Source organism: Anser anser (assembly GCF_964211835.1).
Source record: "Anser anser genome assembly, chromosome: 3".
Taxonomy (NCBI): domain Eukaryota; kingdom Metazoa; phylum Chordata; class Aves; order Anseriformes; family Anatidae; genus Anser; species Anser anser.
In genome coordinates, this window is record NC_139722.1 from 101,505,736 (window position 1) to 101,525,910 (window position 20,175).

A 20,175-nucleotide genomic window follows, 5' to 3' on the forward strand; every position below is an offset into this window, starting at 1 on the left:
TCCAAATTGTTTCTGTAAAAGCTATTTAAATAATTACTCAGAGAAAACATTATATTTGGGAGAGAAACATTTTACTATCAGCAAGCAGAAAGGTATTTTTACGTAACATAGCAGAAAAAAATACTTTGTGGTGTTTACCATTGTACAGCAAATGCAGGAGTCTCAATTCACTGTACAGGGTAAGAAGCTGAACAACATGCACTGCTGCGTCCTTTGCTAAAGGAACTCTCATCATCAATTGTTAACCTTACATACAGTTGAGAAATGAATTTGATTGTAGCTTCTGTCTTTCTTGCAGTCAGGCATATTGGGAAGCAACAGATCTTAAAATGAATTATGTTCTTTTCATTACAATGCACTGGCTGGGTTTAGTTTTAATTGTTGGGGGGTTCCATGCAGTAACAAACTATAGATCCTCTGACAGTCCTACTATTCATCTGATGTAGGAATCTTATAAATATATTCTTGCTGTGACTTTAATATTCATAAGTTTCATTTATTGTTTTTTGTTGGTTTTTTTGTTTGTTTGTTTTTTAATTCATTGGAGGGGAAAGTAATATTAATGAGTATAGAAACTCTGCCTGGAAAGCCATACTCATTTTCATCTGCTGCTGGCTTCACAAACAGCTTTAGATCACAGCTCTTGTTATTACGGATTTGTTTTCCAATCTGATAAATGGGAACAAGGAGGCCAGTTTCCCTTATCAGCGTGCCCTGAGACATGCTGATGGGAATGCTGTATCTTTTGCCTCAGATAATTTAGCAAAGCAAAAACTATTGGACAACAGCATGCATATTCTACTCTGTTCTTCCATGCTGCTTACTGATAATAATGGCAAGAAACAGAGAAAGAGAAGAGTAGATGAGTGACTCTCCTGCTTATGTGAAACTCCTGACTCACCAACCTGGGGAGAGGTGTTTTGTAGAGATTTGTTTGTTTATGCATTCCTAAGTCTTTAAAAAAAAAAGGAAACCTGGTTTCCTTGCGTCCTAGCAGAAAACAGTGAAAACTCAGTGTTTTCAATGTTTATTGAATCCCACTCCAAACAAATTAATAGCTTGAGTCCAATTCATCACCTCAGAATGTATTAAAAGTGCTATACTATCACACCATTTAATGATGTCTTTTATAGTCACAATAAGATATTTATAATGAGAGACTTAAACTTTCATGTTTCTTAATTAAGGAGATTTTCTAAACTAGTTGTAACCTGCATTTGGCCTTATGATGCCTCCCAGAATAACAATGATCTACCAGTTAATATGTAGGGCTCACGACTGATTGTTGCTCCTCTTCTTCTGCATATTAAGTAGTATTCATTAATTAATATTCAGCTTGCTTGCTTCTTGCACACAGGACATCATCTTTGCACTGGGTTCCCAGTAGACAAAAGAATAATTGTAGTTTAAATGAAAAGCTTTAGAGATCCCTCTGAGTGGGGTGTAAAGATTACAAACATGAAAAAGAGTTCAGAGGCTGAAGACATCTAGGATTTTCTTTACAGAAAAAAAAAAAAAAAGAGGGCCTCTAACTGGTTTGGTTTGGAACAACCAAGCTACCTATTATCCATGTTGATAGCATGCTACAGAAAGAATCAAATTCGTTCTCAACTGTATGTAAGGTTAACAGTTGATGACAAGAATTCTTTTAGCAAAGGATGCAGCAGTGCATGTTGATCCAGCTTTTTATCCTGTACAACGAATTGAGACTCCTGCATTTCCTTTACAATGGTAAACAACCTTAGGATGTATCCTAAGGATGTTCAGAAATTGGACCTAGGTACCTGAAAGTACAGATTTCTACCAGTTTAGTAATTTCATTACATTTACATTCCCACTTCCTTTTTTTTCAGAACACAGTATTTCTAGGACTGTTTTTGAAATAAACCTTGTTTTATTATGTGACTTATCTGTTTTGCACTTTTATATAAAAGCTGGTTTATCTGGTTTCCATTTTGCAGAGAAGAGATCAAAGTTTCCAATTCAAGTCTATTTCTTGATGAGCCAAAGAATAAAATGTTGTACACAATTACTTTCGCGCATTTCAGCTGATGGCTTTGCCAGGATGCACCATCAGATAGCAAAAGAGGTTTACCAGGATTGTTGCAAGTGAATCTTATTTTGGAAACAGTGATTCTACAGTCATTTTTCTTTGTTTAATGAATTCATCGCTACAGAAATTACATTATTAACGTGCTCCAATACTGAAAGCAAAAGACATAAACAGATAAGATTGTGTTTTTGAGAAACGAGATTACAAAACACAAATACATTTATCCTGCATTCAGACATCTTGCAGTTACTACAGAGTTTACAACTGCACATCTACACTATCATCTGACCCTATCTACAGTCTTATAAAAACACGCAAAAATATATGCTTTGAAAAACTTGCCCCACCAGAAACTAAAAGTTCAGGAGGTTGTGCAGCCACCTACAGAGCAGAACTATTTTGCAATTGCCTGTGAGTTTCCATGTTCTTAGAGTAGCTCGCTGTCACGGGGCTGGGGATTTTTTTGTTCATTGCCTTTTTTTTTTTTTTTTTTTTATACAATAAGTCTCCCTTTGGGACATGTCACTTGAAGCTTGTGTTTGTCATGCTCCTGGTGCAGGGAAAAAACACACACTAAATTCAATCTTTAAATTAAGCTGTAACCAAGCTTGTATATTCATTAGAGGAGAAAAATTCTCTTCTGAGAAGTTCAAATTGTTTATTGATTTTCATTTCTGTGTTCAAGTGAAGCTTGAGTAAGTCTGTCTCACTGCAGTCCCTCTGGGGCAACACTGCCAACAAGTGCATCACATTTCAACCCAAGTGAGCAGTTAGCAACAAAAATCTGAGAATTCCTTTAAAACTATATTAATAAATAGTTATAGGGTGGGTTTTCCCGTTCAATATAGTTGATTCTTTTGCAAAGGGAATAACAGTCTTAAATTGCAGACTATAAATGACAATTCTCTAGACAAGACTTAAAGTAAAATCAGTAAGTGGCAAGTGCAATTAGTGGTGTGCTGCTTCAGGAGTGGGAGGATGGGGGAAATAGAGAGAGGAGGAGGGGAACTGCTACACTTTTCTTAAAATTTTGTGGTGACCTAATGATGTGACTCTGTACAGTTGTAGTCATCCTGTGAGTCTCTAAGCGAGGAGCAAAAAGAGTTACCAACACTTCACATCTCTGTTTTCAGTCTCTTTTTAAGAACAGTTAGCAAAAACCAAAATCTTACGAAAATGTACAACTGGTACAACTTTGAGGGAAATCTAGAGTCTGTTTTGAAAGTGGACTGAATGACTGAATTGTAGTTTTCCTGGTAGTATTGTCTCTTGCTAACAATTTAAATATCACACTGGCTGGTAAAAAGTAAGCTGAGCTATTTTTCTGGTTTCTCAAGGTTAATTTTAATTAAGAAATCTAATTAAATTATTTTGAATTTATTAAATATTTAGTCAAATTTTCACCAGGATGGATTATTTTTACCAGTTTCCTTCTCAAGTTCCCATGTAGGTAGTAAAAGCATTTTTAAAAATAAAACTTGTTTGTACGTTCTGGTCTTGTTACTGGGTAGGAACAGTTTGTGTCACCACTGTGAGATAAGACAAGGAAAGATAATTCCAGCTTCTCTTTATAGAGATAAGCAAGAAAGCAGCATTTCATGCTGAACAGAGAAACATATTAATTCAAATATAGAGAGGATCCCAGTACATTCTTTGAATAGTCAAAGGCCAAAAGAGTGAATAAAATATATGGAAACATTCCTAGTAGAAATTACCAACCACGTTCTTCAAATTTAAGTTAGCGATGAATAGAGGGTATAAAAAAAATCATAATAATTTAAAAAAGAAATTGGGGTGAATGAGCATCATCTGTGTATCTGTTTCAATGCCTTGCATTTCTTACAGGAGAGAAAGGCAATGATGAGTGATGTTTCCTTTTGAGTAAGGTTCGTAGATACTGGGGGGGCATCTATTTCCAAAGTCAGTCCTGCAGGCAGCCAATTAATGAAAAACTTGTCTAGGGCAAGGACAGAGGGGAAAATTGTAACCAAAGAATCCAGCTTTATCCTGCAACGCATTCACATAAACTTCAAAAACAAACAAACAAGCAAAAAAAAACCCTCATTCTATGATATTTTTGCGTCCAATTCCATTGGCTCTGCTATGATGGGTCCCTTTGCTGCCTCTCTGTGCTGTGTGCCTGAGCACGGAGAGCTGCCCTTGCTCTGGGTGATGTCTTACTGCTGCCTTCCTCCACCAGCACTCATCAAATGCGTGTTGAGCTGTTCTCATCCATGGGCTCTTTTGTAGTCCTGGCTCTTTTTGCATCTATTTCTTCCCATCCATTCATTTTTTATAAGTTTTCTAATCCTTTACTTTTGGGCTGTATAAACCCCAACAGGAGCTGATACTCTCGTGTTTAAACATGCCTTTTCTTCCCTCTCCCAGCTTCCATCACAGGCTGTGTCTGTTAGCGGAGTCTGCAAAGTGATTATTGGCCAATGGTACCGTAGCAAATGGGTCAGCACAGAGCAAATTATAATATGACATTTAAAAATACGGACTGTGTTCAAATTTTCATAATTTCAGAGGATTCCATGCTTTTTTCTCCTGAGATATTCATGTTGCATGTAGAATGGGAAGTTTTGAAATATTCATTTCAAATAGCTGTTGATTAAATCATAACTGGTAAGTCATCTCTTTCTGAAAGCTGTTCCAGACAAGATTTATTCAAGAAAAATTAAAATAAGATTATAAAGCTTCCCCTGAAGATTAATTTTTTTTCTTTTCATTTAAGGAGGGAACTTTGAAAATGCATGAGTGATGTCTTTTAATTGCCGAATGATTTTAAATGCCAAGTGATGACTGTTAATTCCACTTAATTTCTGCAACCAAATTATTTAGGCATTTAATAAAACCTTTAACTTCTCATTATTAATGCACAGACCTGAAGAAAAAGCAGTTGGGCTGTTAGTACTGACAAACTGCTGAACACCCCATTGGTGTGGAGACAGAGCTCTATTTCCAAGCTGCAGGAGATTTTCTCCTTCCCTGTATCCCATTCCTCCTCCTTTTTAACCCAGCAGGCAGACTTTGTCCAACCATTGGGTTCTGCGTCCAGCTGTTTTATGTCTTTATGTACTACCCTATCTTCTTGCTGATCCTGTGATTCGCCATCCTCTTGCATTGCTCTTCGCGTGGATTAAGATGACGGAAAACCCATGGGGATGCCCTGCTGTAGTCTTAGGTGGTGCTCTAGCTACAGGTACTTCTAGCTGTTCTGGAGTTTCTCTCCATTTGATTTTTCAGAGCTGTTCTGTTATATAAGTATGTACATATGTATGTGTATGTAAATGGCTTTTTTTTTTTTTTTTGCGCAGGCTGCTGAAAGTGTCTCTTCGATCTTACGTATTTGTCTGTTGAAATATTTATTACAACAACATATATATATATATATACACGCCATAGATTGGCTGGGCTAATAATCGGTAGTTATGGCACTCAACCATTTTAGCCAAGAGACCTGAGTAGGGTCTGTTACGTTCCAGAAAATACACGGTACGTAAACTGTGAGTGGTGACTAAATAGCAAAGCTACAGCTGAAGGAGAAAGAGGAATGTTCATTCCCTCCTCAGCCATTTGGGAACTTTAAATCTTTTCCAGTTAAAATGTTAGCTGTAATGTTTGTAGAACACCATGAACATTTCTGACTGTGGTAGCATCTCACTTTCCGGTTCAAAATGAACAGCATTTTGCTAGAAAATTTCCAGAGTACCATAATCACCATAACAGCGACAGACTGATCAAATGAATCCACAAATCCAGAAGTAAAGGAAAGACGGAACTGAAATAAGGTCTTGTACATGTCCTCTATATAGCAGGCAAAATAAGAAGTGTCACTGAGAAGCTGTTGATTACTAAATCTCGTTAGTTTAACTTTGTTGGTTATGATATATTGGATACTGTATTTCTCAACTCCTCTACAGCAGTTTTCTGTTCCCTAATGTTTCTCACTTATTCTATATCATCATCACCTATTCTTTGTTGTTGGACATCTTTGTTGGTCTGATGTAAATGTTAATGTTCTTTAAAATACAGATGTCATCAACAAAGACACCAGTAACTCTACTGTTTGTTTGCAGCTTTCACAAGGGTTTTGAAAGTCTTCACACAATCTTACAGTGTTACAAAGTATTAATTCACCAGACCTGAGCTCTCCTAAAGATACAGAGTTCACTGAAGACTTGAAAAAAATTTTAAGTTATTGGAAGGAATGATATGGATTGTGAAATTATTATTTTATTTTTTTTTACCATGTCTTTCTTACTTTTTCTCATGGAACAAAATATTCTGTGGCATTTTGGACTCTCTTAGTTTGCCACATGGCAGAATTAGTATGCCAAGCTGTCCTACAGCTGTAGAAAAATGTAGAATTTCTTGAAATGGTGAGGTGGTTCAAATAGTGGATGACCTGTTTACGGGAGCTAATACAGCGTAGGAGGTAATATATCCTTCCACTTCTTGAAATAATTAATTCAACCATATTATGTTAAATCAAAGATGAGTTGCTTTTCTTTACATAAATGAAAAATTAGGCAAGTACTTGACTTTTTATTCACCCACCCACAAACTCTCCAGAGGAGAAGTGTTATCTCCATCCATTTCAAACAATGCAAATGATGGCTTAGATCCCACCAGCCCTTCACAGTGTGAAGTGGACTTTGGTGAAAGCATTGCCTTTCACCCCTATCTCTGTCTTAGTTCTTCCCTTAACAACCATTTGCTGCCATTAACTGGACAATTTCAAACTCCTCCAAAGTCCTGCAGCATCTGGTCCATGGGCCAGATGCCATAAATGCTGATTCATGCTGGAGAGAGCCCCAAATCCAATTATTACTGCTTAAGGGAGAGTTGGTTTTTTTTTTTTTTCATCCTCAGATGCTATTTGTTCCTTATGCTATGTTTTTGGCCACATAATAGTAAACTGTGCTGAGTAACCTAGACATGTAAAATATGAGGCTTCATCCCACAGCATTCTGTTCCATGTCATCAACTAGATGTATGACAAGTTACCAAGATATAGGACATTTTTTTTTTTTTCTGGTGAATTGTTTATTAAAAATAATGTCTAGATTCCTGTTATTTCATTTTGTTTTGATTTTAGACAACTAATGGATGGATTTTATTTATTTAGTGTAACCTAGTTTGGGTTTTCATCTTGAAGGGAAACATTTGAGCAACTATGTTTTATCCAGAACAGTGGTCTTTCAAAAGACCTGATTGAAAGGCAGAGGACAAATGGAGGAAGGAGAAGGATTCTCTTAAAAAAGCTTTCTCTGTTTTTCAGTAAATGATTTCCAGAATCTCTCTTTCAAAGATTATCCATTGACTTCTCTTTCATCATCTAACACTCCATTTTCACTCTTTTTATTTATATATATATATGTGTGTGTGTGTGTGTAATATGTATAAAACTGGGAAGGGAGATTTTATTCCCCAAGAGTATTTAATTTCTTCTCCAAAACTTCTGTTCCTTTCAATATATTGTCAGCTGTCTTAGGAAAGTCTTATGCTTATTTTTACTCATCATCTTTATCAGCCTTGAGTACATACATGATGCCCACAATATCAAAGCATATTTTTCTTTTTCTCTGGTGCGAAGAACTGCCCAGTTCCCCATCCAATCCAATGTCTGGTGTATGAAGGCTTACTTGTCATTAAGCTGATTTGTGAAAAATACAAATCAGTTTTCATAAGAGTCTGCCAGCCAAAAATTAATTCCGTCATCCACCGAAAGCTCTTGGGCCTAATTCTTGCTGATTTCCATGAAGGTTCCCTGATTTACATCCTGAGAGGGGAGAAAAATCAGGATGCTGGTGTGTAATGTGCTTAATATTAGGGAAGATACCAAGGTTCTATTTCCATCGATATGAGTTCTGCCAGGCAAATATCTCAGAAGGAACTTAATTTAAAAAAAATGTTTCTTGGAATCAAAGCCACCTTAGATTAGACAAAACAGACAAGGACATCAGTTTTAAGTTTCTGTTTCCCAAGGAAGCTTGTTTAGTTGCTTAGTGTCAGAGGCTTCTAATTATTCTGGATATGTTTTTCACTTTTTTAATCAGTTCACACACTACTGTTTCTATTAGTACAAAAATCTGCCATATGTTTTTACAGTGAGCAAGTTAATCTGAACACTGACCTTCACAGTATTGTCACTGGCTATGCTCAAAGCTGACTTTGTAGGAAGCGTTTTCATCGGTGGTGTCAAAAACCTTCAATAATTAAAGTTACTATCACATATGTACTTTTTTTTCTTTTCTTGTAATAAAAGAAGTCTCCTCTAGAGCAAACAAAGAGAGAAAAAATTAATTGATCTGACACTTGAGCTGAGAAGACATACTTTAAGGAATACCACTTAAAGGAAAAGGAAGTTTGGAGTCTCAAATAATTAAAATAAGAATTTAGTCAAGCAAATGAAGGCATTTTCTTTCAATATGCTACTTTGTGTAGGCTAGCAAAGTCTTTCTTTATGTCTTATATTGCTAGACTTTATTTCTGAACTTCAGAAAAAGCAGCAGGTTTAAGTTCAAACTACCTTTTTCTTTGAAGGAGGTAGAAGAAATAAAATTAAAAAATACAATTTTATTCAGGATGTATGTGGTATAAATATATATTTCCACTTAAGGATGCACCGTTTTTTTTTTTTCTGTAAAGCTTTGGTAAGCTCTTCTGTAAAAGTAACCAGTACTTCACCTAAGGAAAAGATATGACTACAAGGTAATACATTCTAAATATATATATATATTTTTTTTTTGGAGGGGGGGGGGTAGGGGGCAGGGGGGAACACTGCTTTGTCAATAGATTGACAATAAAAAGTTGAAATCCTTAGAAATCCTTAGCATTAAAGATTAATGACTCCAGACCAAACAACCCCGGTTCCCTCAGCTGCTCCTCACAGGACTTGTGTTCCAGGCCCTTCACCAGCTTCATAGCCCTTCTCTGGACATGCTCCAGGCCCTTGATGTCCTTCTTGTAGTGAGGGACCTAAAACTGAACGCAGTACTCAAGGTGCGGCCTCACCAGAGCAGAGTACAGAGGGAAGATACTTACATCTTAATCCATCAGTTTACAAATCCTTTATGTCCAGCTGTCAGTAGAGGATATTTCAAGGCCCCCAAACTTTTTCTACTTTTGTGTTTTAGGTCAGCTTGCAATTCTGTGAGTACTATAAGCTCCCTTTAAATTAGTGAGGTTTCTTGTCAATAGGAGTCTGCAAAATCAAGTTTTTAGTGGAGTATCTATTTTAGCCTGTCTTCATTTTTGCCTGCAACTTCATTTGTGAGCTACAAGGAATTCATAGCAATATACTTTAACAATAGTTAATATTTTCTTTGATTATATAAATAAAATAAGACAGGCATATGAAACAAGATCATTCCATCCGTTTGCGGTGTTCCTATAAAAGGGATGGAGGAGGAGACAAACATTTATTGGAAGGGAAGTTTCCCTCCCTGTAATGGCCACAATAAATATGTGTGTTGAAGAAAAATGAATGCAAAAAGAAGACATGCACACCTGATGTTGAAGAAAAGCTTGTTCATGCTTAATACATTGGAGAAATTGTTCAAGAGCTGCTCATCCATGTTAAAAAATATTACCTCTGTAATTCTGCCAAGGACAGTGAGACCTATTGTAGTTGACTGAATAAAGTACTGGTCGTTCAAGTTAAAGTGTCATAAGGGCAGCTATAATTTATACACCCAATTTTTCTAACACATCCAAAACATTTTCTTAAGAATCAGGAATTAAAGCTAATTAAAGGCAGTGCCTCTATGCCAGGTTTTCTGAGCTGTGTCTCTTGTCTACCGTGCATTACCTTGCCTATTTGCACAACCTGTCCATTTTAAATTTTACCTGACATCTTGTGTGTTTATATCTTCCAATTTTAACAATCATGGCAGAGATTTGTTTAGTTTAAAATAAGAATAGATTTAAAAAGTGCTAGTCTAAACTTATATGTAAAGCTGAAATGCGTAATGGGTCACGAAGGACAGGACAGAGCCTATAGTCTGTGCAGGAGTTATTGTGATTAGATAAGCTTTATGCCAATCATTATCAGGAATTGTATTGTGGGTCAGTCAGGAACCAACCTGGAAAGAAGATTGAACATATGGATGTGAACCTAATGGATTTGTATTTTAATACACATGGAAAGCTGATGTTAAAAAAAAAAAAAAAGGGCTAATAAATCTCATGACAGCATCTCTTGTGCCAGCTCACCAGCTTGTAGGACTGAGGTGAAAGAAAAAATGAGAGAAACCATTAAAGTAAATGCATTTAAGGGTGCAGGAGAGCAAGAAGGGAGATTATGGCTGAAAAGGCACTATGCCAAGACCTAGCATATCAGTCCTATACCCATATATTCACAAGAAGGAGAGCTTTGTCCAGTAATAATGGTTTGCTGGGTCTCAACTGTAAAGTCTGCCAGGTAGGACTGTGGATGCAACTTTGCTTTTGTCTGCTCTCTGCTGAAAGGCTGTCTCTGACAGCTGGATTCTAGTTAGAGCTGGTCCTCAAAGCCAACAGGTGAAGGCGGTGGCAATATTGTCTTTCTGCTTTTTACCTACACTGACTGGATACAGCAGTAATCCTATGTCATGAATTAACTACATTGTCACAGCAATGGTATTTTAAATGATCCCTGTTCCCAACTGCCAAGATACTTCTGCCTCACTGAAGCCAATCCAGCTGCTCTTTGTGCTCATACTGTAAATCAAATCAACAAAAAAGTACATTTTGAAAAAGAAAAATCTCTTAATTTGATTATTCCCTGTCTCCCCAAAGCAGAGGGTTGAATGGGCTCAGACAAGAAAGCAGTAACATACGTGGGGAGGGAGGGAGTGATGAGAGAGGAGTGAAAGATATCTTTATGACCAGAGGCAGTACAGCCTAGATCCAGAATTAAGACTCCAGGGTTTGGACTTGCTTGCAGAGGTCTGTATGTATGTGTCTCAGTGTCTGCAGTCAAGCAGATGTTGAATGCATTCTGGAAACTCAGAGAAAGTGGCTGAGCTGAGATGTTGAGCAATTAGAGAGGAACTGGAATGCAAAAAAAATAAAAAATAAAAATCATTTAAGTGATTGTTTTCCACCTGAAAGGGCCTCATTCAGTTTTTACTCATTCACCTTTTAGGCAAACACTTATACAAGTTGTGTATAAACATTAATAACTTTCCACCTGGTATTCCAGCTAGCAGAGGCAAGCTAAGAACCAGTCTTTGCTTCTGCATCTGAACTGAAACCTAACAAGTACCTGCCACTTGTACCTCCCCCAAACCATGGAAAGCAGGGGATAGGTCTGCCACAGATGGGAGAGATGCAGGGAGCTAATAAAATCAAGAGCAGTAATATTTTTCTCCTTCAGTTTCTGAAGGTTGTATGTGGAAATGTTCAGCACTTTGTCTTGTGCGCTATCGTTGTCCCCTCTTAACTTGTTTAGAATCATAGAATAGAATCATAGAATATCCCGAGTTGGAAGGGACCCATAAGGATCATCTAGTCCAACTCTTGGCACCGCACAGGTCTGCCCAAAGTTTAGACCATGTGACTAAGTGCACAGTCCAATCGCTTCTTAAATTCAGACAGGCTTGGTGCAGTCACTACGTCCCTTGGGAGCCTGTTCCAGTGTGTGACCACCCTCTCAGTGAAGAACCTCTTCCTGATGTCCAGCCTAAACTTCCCCTGCCTCAGTTTAACACCATTCCCGCGGGTCCTATCACTGGTGTTTACAGTCACCTGCCTCTCCACTCCCCTTCGCGAGGAAGTTGTAGACCGCGATGAGGTCCCCCCTCAGCCTCCTCTTCTCCAGGCTGAACAGGCCCAGTGCCCTCAGCCGCTCCTCATATGTCTTCCCCTCTAGGCTCTTCACCATCTTCGTCACCCTCCTCTGGACATTCTCCAACAGTTTAACGTCCTTTTTGTACTGTGGTGCCCAGAACTGCACACAGTACTCGAGGTGAGGCCGCACCAGCGCAGAGTAAGCGGGACAATCACCTCCCTTGACCAACTAGCAATGCCATGCTTGATGCATCCCAGGATACGGTTGGCCTTCCTGGCTGCCAGGGCACACTGCTGGCTCATATTCAACTTGCTGTCAACCACAACCCCCAGATCCCTCTCTGCGAGGCTGCTCCCCAGCGTCTCATCGCCCAGTCTGTACGTATAGCCAGGGTTGCCCTGTCCCAGGTGCAGGACCCGGCACTTGCTTTTGTTAAACTTCATGTGGTTGCTGATTGCCCAGCTCTCCAGTCTGTTCAGATCTCTCTGCAAGGCCTTTCCACCCTCATCTGAGTCCACAACTCCTCCAAGTTTGGTGTCGGCAAATTTGCTCAAAACACCTTCTAGTCCTACATCCAAATCATTTATAAAGACATTGAAGAGGACTGGCCCTAAAATGGAGCCTTGAGTGACCCCACTAGTGAACATCCGCCAACCAGATGTGGCCCCATTAACCACAACCCTTTGAGCCCTGCCCGTCAGCCAATTGCTCACCCCGTATGATGGTTTTGTTAAGTTGTATGCTGGACATTTTGTCCAGTAGGATCCTATGGGAAACCATGTCAAAAGCCTTGCTGAAGTCCAAAAAGATTGGTTTAGGTTTCTTCCCTTCTCTTTAAGACCGGTCTCCCAGATAGTCTAGCAGAAAGAAATGGGTGTTTCTACTCTCATAATCATCAATTCCTTTCCTGTAATAGAAAAGTGTTAATACACAAAAGATCAATTCCATTACAGAAACTGGGGTGACACAGTTTACTCCCCATACTTTTCCAATCAAATAAATGTGAGTGCATCAACTTATCTAGTCAGCCAAACACTGAAAGTTTCCACAACCTATATAACTGTTAGTAATGACAAAAAGGTTTCACATTATCTACCTCATCCACATTTCCTCAGAGATCAATATAGCTGAGCACGTCTTCTGCATTCTTCCATAAGGAGACAAATAATAAAACTTAGTTGCATCAAATGTATGTAGAAACCAGTTCTAAATGGAAAAGAAGGGGAAAAAAATCTAAAAGAATATCAATACAATGTTAGAATTACATTATTTGAAACAAGGATGAATGGGATAGCACAAAGTCAAAAGGATTTACTCAGCAACTTTCCAGAGGTGATAAATGATCTTTGTTAAAACATGGTCGGCACAGTGCATTTTACTAACATGTAAAGTATTTCAGTTTGGTAATTTGAAAATGTCACAATGTTGAAATTCCTCAAAGGGCTTTGTGGTGAGGGAAGGGAATATTAACACCTCATACAGGATTTACTTTGCTAACTTTAGGCAAGTTCTAGCCTCCTGAAGAGCCTTAGTTACTTAGATTTGTGCTTTTCTGCTGCCAATACTCTTCAAGGTGGTTTGGTGGAGGTTTAGGGCTGGAACTTCTGCAGCCTCTGCTTAGAAACCCTTTTTGAACTCACAGTAAATACTTTATGGGGGAGGAATAGACCTCAAAAATACAGATAGATTTGAAGTCCTCAGGTACCATTCACATCCATGGAAATGTATTGCTTGTTCCGTGGGTCTCACTCAGTTCTGCTCTCTGCAAGCAGGGATACTAGCCCATCTCTACCATGCAAAGGTACTATGAGCTCATTAATACTTGTGATTTTGTATGGTAACACTGAAGATACTGCTTTTAGTTTCTTTGTAGTCATTCACTTTTGTGCCTTTGAAGTGGTGTTAGTTTCTCTCTTTTCCTGCCCTATATGAAGTAGCTTTCTTGGGCCTATGTTCACTGACTGGTTTTAAGGCCAATAATGCAAACCTTAACTTGTATTATTAAGCATTTTCAGCAGCATTCAGTCCCTAATAGAGAGGTTAAATATTGTGCTACATGGGAAATATCTCTAGGTAAATTCTGTCTTTCAAAGCTAGGTTCGTCTACTGCATTGTCTGTAAGACACAGTTCAAATCTGTTTTGGCTCAGTGAGGAATATGGCTTATAATAAAGTATGTAGTGTAGCAAAAAAGCCTGGCCTACAGGCACCAAAATTATGCCATGATGTGTTTTGGTTTTCTCATGAGTAATTAATGAAGTTTGTCTGTTGAATAAAGCCTTGACTGTTCACCACAGATTAACAAACTACTGTGAAAGTTACAAGGAATCTACATAATTCTATGCAAAGAAAGCAACTAGCCACCACCACCATCACTTTTCTGTGAAAATCCTAACCAGCTTACATTTGTTTAAGGGAGGTCATTCTGATATTAGTGCTCAGGTTGGCATCATCTTGACCCTAGGACTTATGTGACCAAAACAACTTTCAAGTCCTGGGCAGCACCCAATTGGGCTGCAGGATCCGACCTCTTATTCCACAGGCTACAGGCAAGCCACCATATCTGTTTCACATGTCAATGCTAGTGTTGTTCACGGACTCAAGTAAGCTCTTGTGATTTGAGTTTTGGAGTTGCATCGTGTCGAGAGACTTCTAAATGTACCCTGTGGTTGGATTAGAACAACCCTTTTTAACCCAAAGCTATGTTTTGAAACCATTATTCATACTGACTTCTGTAGGCTTACTTGTCATATAAGTTGTTACCCAGCATATCAGAACCTTGGCCAGAGCTACTAAAGTCATGAGTTCACCTTGTCTATTCATGCAGTTGCACATCTGTACCTCCAAGTATCCAGGACAGCACTATCCTGAGCCGCAAGCGGTACCACTAGAAGAATTGTTGTACGTTCAGACCCCTGAGAAAGAGCATATCAACTGGAAAATACCCATTAATACATGAAATTATTTGTAAGACACAGTCCCCTGAAATTCACGTTAAGCTATTGTCCTTGGTGCTATTGTGATATCATTCTGCTATCAGTCTTACAAGACACTCAGATTGAATCACATATCACTAAGTCTTTCTGAGCTGAGGTAACTCCTCTCTTCCGAACCTCCCAAAGTAGTTACAAATCCAAGCTGTACTGTAAAGAGAGAAACCTTTCAGGGATTAAATATCATTCTAAGTAAGAAACAAGTCCAGAAGCAATCCATTGAAGAGATTCCATTTTCTAACCAGTGGGTTTGGTGTGTGTTGAAGATCGTTATTCTGTTCGTTTTCTCTTTATAGCCAGTAAGTTGTAAATACTGGCATTCCTACATAACACCAAATAAATAAATAAATAAAAGCTACACAGAATAAAATCAGTAAAACAATTTAAGGCTCCAGACCTTAAATCTCTACAGCCTCGAATCATCTCCAGGTCCTTGATGAACAAGGGTCCACATGGATACCTTTTCAAACAAGCACCAAAGAAAGAATGAATAGCACGAAAACCATGCAGTGGTAGGTTTCTAGGAGTGTTTCGTTACAACTTCATTTATATGTCAAATTCATAGTAGGGCAAAAGATGACTCGGAGTTTCCCAAGGTGTTTGAGGGAAGGTTCGTGAGTTCTCATTGTCCATTCCCAGGTCCAAACTCTCACTAGGTGTCCCATAAATGTATGTAATACAGAAATGTAAAGGAAATCATACCGTTTGCTTGATGTCTTGAACTTGCAACTACCAGTAGCAGATATAAAATGAATGCAGGAGTGCTTTATAGCCTCTGAAATAAATAAATTACTTGACATAACAGGTGCAGGAATGTGGATCTTGCCAAAGTCCATGTGTCATTCTTTAATCTACAAAACATGTGGCCTCTTCATATTTATGGATGCCCTATGATATGATAATGTAGCGATGAGTTAGAAGAGTGAAAAATTGGCCATTAAGAGAAGAAAGTCATCTTTTAGCTATACTGTCTTTGTCTTCATGATACAGCATAAAAATAACCAATAACATAACTTGTATTTATCAAATTAAATACATGGGCTTTTAAATATATTCCAGAAATAAAAAATAAAATAAAATTTAAATTAAATTTAAATTAAAAAAAAAAAGATTTATATCCTTTATCTTAGGAAGTGAGTTTCAGTAAAGACAAAATGAGGTGTTAGACCTGTTTCTGCACCTTCTGTGTTGATTTTTACAGGTTAAATGTGTCTTACTCCAGAGATAATCCCATTCTAGACTGCAAACAATGGAGCAGAAACTGACTCCTAATCTTATTTGTACAACATCCAGCACTGTTGTAATAAAAATATTTAGTAATGGCAGCATGCATTCTCAGGAACACTCATGCAGTACAGAACTTTTCAGTAAGGAGCAAAACATTAAATGTGGAACTTCTTAATCAACTTTGGCTTGTCAAAGAAAAAGCCCTTTAGGAAAAGTGTATATTCATTAAATTCTTGTTCAAAGGAAATGTTTGAAACATTTTATAGCTGACAAATACCATGTTTTGGAATGGCATTTCATTTCACAGCATGTGAATTCATAGTTAAAAAGAACTCAAAAGGAAAAAAAAAAGTTTTTTAAAAAATGTACTGGCTAGATGAAATAGATGTTGTGTCAGCTGACCAACATTTTTTGGACAGAGATTATGGATGTCAGTTCAAGAAACTCTTCTTCATTTTTTAACTTTTTCCTCACAGGTCGGGGGAGGATACTGTTAAAAAATGCATAATGAATAGGAAAACTATTTCTTCCTAAACTGTATGTGTGCAGCTTGAAAAACTGTAGCAAAAGGAAGCCTCAGCTGAAGTGAGCATACAGTGTATTGATTTTTACGAAGAAATCTTCGGATTCTTTTATTTCTTTTAGGGAAATGCACTGTTAAGCTTAGTTAAAAGGGGGAGAGGCAAGCCAAGTCCTGGGATGTCTTTCATGCTGCTTTCTGAAGATGGCTTTAGAAAACCAGAAAGTAGAAAGCTATTTTAAAGTGATTTGCAGGAAGGGTATATACCTCTACAGAGAAACCTTCGTTTGGGTCATTTGGATTTCTCTCTTTTCCCTGGAAGCAGCTAGTCAAAACTGTCTGTATGCAACAGAAAGATAAAAATTTCAATTAGGTTGAGTGCTGTCATAAGCAGACTACATGAGAAGGCTTGAGATAATATGCATTACATATTGATGTCTATCAGCCCTGAGAACATAGCCATGTTTTATTCCATGCCCCTTTTGTAGGTTTGGCAGCAGTGGCACCCAATAAAGGCCTAATCATATTAATTTATGCCCCTATCAATTATGCATTCAGATTCTCCCGATGGCTTGTCAGTTTTTATTCACTATTTTCTGAAAAATACGCCTATTACAGTTACTGAGCAAATAGGAGGACTGTCAGAAACTGAGATTTAAGGAATATTACTTAAAAGGGGTGGGTTTCTTTAATTTATAAATCTTGTATTATATGTCATGCATTTGTTAGTTTTAAAAGAGGTGACAGTGCAGGGACAGATGTCACATTAAGGACTTTCTGAAGACAAGGGGAGAAGAAGTCTCCTTAAGAAAGCTCTGTGATTTATTCAATTTTTCTTGAAAGCAAAGTGTTCTGTGGTCTGCAGATGTAGTAAAAATGTATCAGCTTTGTTAGTTTAATATGAATTTGATTTTGTGTCTCTCAAATGATGTCTATCAATGAAGTACTTAACAAAAGTATTTTCAGTTTGTAAACTGATCTCTTTTCTGGTACAGGAAACTGTTCTATATCCAGAAATACATTAGAATCTTGAACTGCATTCTGGAGTCAGTGCCTACATTTAGAATAGTCGTAAGCGGTAAATATGACAGATAAATAGTTGTAGTGTCTGAAGTACAGGAACTGCCCCATTCAGTAACATCTACCAAGGAGTAGCCTATACTGGCAATTTCAAAATTACCTTGATGTCAATGTGTGATGTGAGGCAAGTCCAGCCTGCCCCATTCGTACATATTGCACTATTTGAATGGGTCCATGAGTGATTTGTCTAGGACTAAAACTGCTTTTTGGAGGCAAATGTCCCAGATCTCTCCACAGACAGCACTTAGATTTGTATCACTGAGCAGTCTCAAAGATCACAGTCAGGGCTTCTTTCTGTGAAACTAACCTGAGCTGGGCTGGAGACTGGGCAGACTCCTGGTCCTTTCCTGCCAAACCAGTAAAAAGGACCAAAGTTTATCTCCAGCAGCCGGAGATCCTGTCTAGATCACAACCCACTCAAGGTCAGGCCACTCAACTTGTGTTCTCAGGTTTACTGAAATACCAACAGAATAACGTCTAATGAAAAAGTAGATCTTGGCACTGACTCTCTCACATCTCACTTCTTGGTATTTCAGACTTTACTGCTGTTGTTTTACCCATTCCCAGCCAGTGACCACCACTGAAGATAAGTCTCTCTTCTTCCATCCTCCCTCACTTTAACAACATCCACTTCAGCTTCTTCTCTTCATCCCCACTCAGCTCGAGCTTCTCCCTCTTACCTTTATAGCACTTAACCCAATTTCACATACTTTTATACCATTCTCTATGCTACCAGGCTTCCCTTCACCATTCTTTTAAGAGTACAGTTTTTAACTAAGGTCCTAAGTGTGGAAAAATAGCTTAGAGAAGACAAAAAAGGAAGAAAACCTCAGAAGTTCTAATGCTGTTGTATTGTCCTATCTGCTATGCTGTGGGTTGGAGTTGCCTCTCTCTTGGTTAGCCCAGAAATGCATTCCTTCTGTTATGAGTAGTATTCAAGGACACTGGTGACAGGCCCACACTCCCTAGGCAGGGGTCTGGGCCCCCCCACTTCAGTCTGTGCTGCAAGCCTTGCTCCTGACTCCTGATAGCATCAGTTCAATGCAGTTAACATACCATGGGATCTCTATCCAGGGACTTTGCTGGGGCCCTTCTCTTTTCGCAGGGTTTCCAACCCTTCTGCCACTGAGCTTGGCCATCTCCCCTGCTGGAAAGTTCACCAGGATAAGAGCCATCCTTTTTGCATGATGAAGTCCTGGTGAGCCCTGCAGAGCACTTTTTGCTGTTTCAGTGAAGGTATTTCCCCTTCCTAACAAGAGAGGAAGATTCATATGGAGGGGATCTCTTTTGATACTAGTATTTTCATACTATATAGGCAACAAAAACAAACTGTCAGGTCTCACCCTGGCAAAATCCTCTCAAGCTTCCATACACATAGATAACTGAGGCCTATGGGTTTTGTTTTCTTCACCAACTCCTGTTGTTGTGTGTTGCTTTTCTGCCTAAGCACTTAAATGATTAATGAAGACTGAACTTTTGCCTATTAAACAAACTTGTTTTTCTTTCCCTATAAATTCATCCACCCTTGCAAAGTACTTCAGCTTTGCAATGGGCTGTACCCTCCCTTACTTCTGGCTCTTTGAAGATTTTGCTCTTTGTTCAGCGAAGTTCTCAGTTCCAGGAACATGTACCACATTACCTAAATCATCCCAGTGTTTATTTTAGCCTGACGTTGTTAATGAGGCGTAGCTATGTTATAGCATTTAAAATCTTTGTAGTATCTTAAACATATTGTATCTTAAAATATCCCCTTCAGGTATATAAGTATTATCCAAATCACATAAATGGAGAAGTAAAAACAAATGTTTCGGGATTTGCCTAAGGCCATGTAATAAGTCAATGTCAGAGCCAAGAGTCAAACCCACCTATTTGTGGTGAGTCATCCCATGCTGGCATGATTTTGTGTATTACTACTATGGAAAACAGCCTATTCACTGAGTGCAGTACTTGTCTCAGTCATTTCGTGAACTGACTTTAGCAGTCGCCTTCCCTTTAATAATAACTTTCCCAGAAATGCTTGTGCTAACCTAACTCCATATACTTCCTACATATCTACACAGGGATTAAGGAGTAGCATATGGAACACAGCTTGCATTGCTGTGTTGTATTTTTTTCTTTCTCTTGGAATTTGTTTTGTGTGCGTGTGTTTGTTTTTTCTCAAGAAGGCTGGAAATGAAAAAGAAATAGAGGGGACTCTGTTTCTAATATGCTGGGAAGATTTCCTTTGCCTGCCCTTGAAATTAAAAAGTATCTGGACAGCCGTTTACCTTATGGAGTTGAATAGTAGTTCAAGCTCAATTATTTTCCTTTCTTTATTTTTTAAGGGTTCAGCAAGACTCTTACGGAAGGGGGTGTGTTTGTGTATATGCATGCAAAGGGGAGAGAAACACAGAGGCAGCAAATATGTTTGAGAGCGTTTTTGCTGATAGTAGGTAATCCAGAAAGTGATGAAATAATAAAGTGACAAGACCTGGCCTGAACATCTAGAACTTTGATGGTGTTTGGCAGGGAAAATTAGACCA

At 38.3% G+C, this 20,175-nt stretch overlaps 1 long non-coding RNA gene across 1 annotated transcript in view; it reads right to left on the reverse strand.

Annotated features, from left to right (window-relative positions):
• Nucleotides 1-234: 234 nt before the first annotated feature.
• The window catches only part of LOC310896188, a 42,127-nt gene continuing 22,186 nt past the window's right edge, over nt 235-20,175 (reverse strand). The window contains exons 5-8 of the long non-coding RNA XR_014581266.1: nt 12,931-13,040; nt 12,548-12,741; nt 10,882-11,095; nt 235-8,336 (exon numbers count right to left, since the gene is read on the reverse strand). This is a non-coding gene — a long non-coding RNA (uncharacterized lncRNA). The remainder of the gene's footprint in view (nt 8,337-10,881; nt 11,096-12,547; nt 12,742-12,930; nt 13,041-20,175) is intronic.